This window comes from Belonocnema kinseyi, chromosome 10 (assembly GCF_010883055.1).
Source record: "Belonocnema kinseyi isolate 2016_QV_RU_SX_M_011 chromosome 10, B_treatae_v1, whole genome shotgun sequence".
Classification (NCBI taxonomy): Eukaryota; Metazoa; Arthropoda; class Insecta; order Hymenoptera; family Cynipidae; genus Belonocnema; species Belonocnema kinseyi.
The window spans coordinates 74,128,711-74,130,528 of record NC_046666.1 but is presented as its reverse complement, the minus strand read 5'-3'; positions in this window follow the sequence as shown (position 1 = coordinate 74,130,528).

The window sequence follows — 1,818 nt, the reverse complement described above, 5'->3', positions numbered from 1 at the left end:
GAGGGAGCTCTTCTTAATATTTTGACACCAAAATCATGTCGATACACCTTACCGACTGCGAGTAAAGCCACCCACGCTTTAACTTGACAGACTGTAAAAAAGTTTCAACTTTTATTTAAATTTGGCTTAGTCTCACCGAACTTCAAGTTTAATGCTTCAACTACACAGAAAAAAGGTGGGGGCTCACTAAAGTTGCGACTCAAATAAAACTGGTATCATTTAGAACTTGAGCTCCAATAGATACCTGTAGAGAGCCAAAAGGGTTCGTTTAGAGCGCTCTTGAATAGAAATACCAATGAAGACGCATTCACGAACCAAACGCTTGCAAAATAGGGCTGGTATTATTTTGTAATTCAATTATCTTCATGAAGTTATGCCCGTCAGAGTTCGATCACATGTGTGCTTCAAGGTAAATATTGTCTTATTAATTAAACATAATATCCAAGTGGGCAATAAAGCGAAAAATAGGTTCATTACAAATAGGCTCAATTACAATTGAGATCCTTTAAAACCCCAAGTGTGGTATCATTTAGAGCTTATTTATCTTTTTGGGTTCCTTTTCAACAAGTGGGGTTCATTTTTGTTGCAGCTCCTTTGGAACCAAAAATGGGTTTCAATGGAAACCTCAGTTTTTTCTGTGGCCAGCTTTATCAGTTGAAGTTTCTCTACCAAAAGGTTTCACCCCAGTTATTTTTTGTACATATATATTATTATTATTGGGCTTTAATGCCGAATCAATAAAAACTGAACAAACAAACGTTCAACTACATTTTATTTCAGTCAACCATATCAGTTATTTTGTTTAAATCAAGATAAAAAGTGGCATAACTTTAAAAAATAGATATTGCTTTTTTATGATAAGAGCTTAGAGTAAACTAATACATATCCATTCAAAAAAATGGCTGGTTAAAGAAACCAGAAATTCTGACTACTTCAACCAGATGAAATAGAAAGGACATATTTAACGAGACATTTTTTGAGTGTCATATTTGTAATTTTCCGTGAATGCTAAGGGAAAACAGCTTTTACCACGAAAGAATGGAGGTGTCGCGGATAGAAATATAAAGTTTTCAACTTTAATGGCAATACATACAGTATAAAAATGTGATATTTTGACAGATAAAATAATGTCACACAATTTAATTATATTAATTAGACGTAATAAAAAATAAAGCCTAAAATATGTTAAATCTCATAAATAAGTGAAACATGGCCAGGGGAGGGGGGCAGGCCCGTCGAAAATAATATTTACGAGTGCTTAGGTGATACACGTGTCACAAGTTTCGTCGATAAATGTTCGGCAATGTAGAACAGCAACTTATCTTGTGGGCTAGATGGAAGAAACTGTTAAATACATGGACATAGGAAACACGGGACTAGGCATGCCATCCTAACTTGGCAAGCGGGGTTGAATCCACGGGAGGGGGGAGAATTCCATAATTGGGGAGAGCCGCCATCTTAAGATGTGCCATTTGATTATCCGCGCGAGCATTTTTGCCGACAAACTGCGCATGAAAATATAAACATGTGGGCGCTGCCATGTTTGTCGCGGGACATCAAAAGGTGGCGGACCTTCCCCCTCATTGCATCACCCCCGCAATGGCATGCCTAGTCCCTTGTTTCGTTTGTCCATGGTTAAATATGATTATTATCAATACGGTCGGTATGCAGATTTCTTGTATTGGTACGGTAGAAACATTTCGTAACATCCGTTTCTAGTAGAATGTCAACGAATGAGAAGTTGTATTACAGCTATCTCTATTTTTATTCAAAATAACTTATTCTTGTTGGATATCTTTAAAAATAATTTTTTCGGTA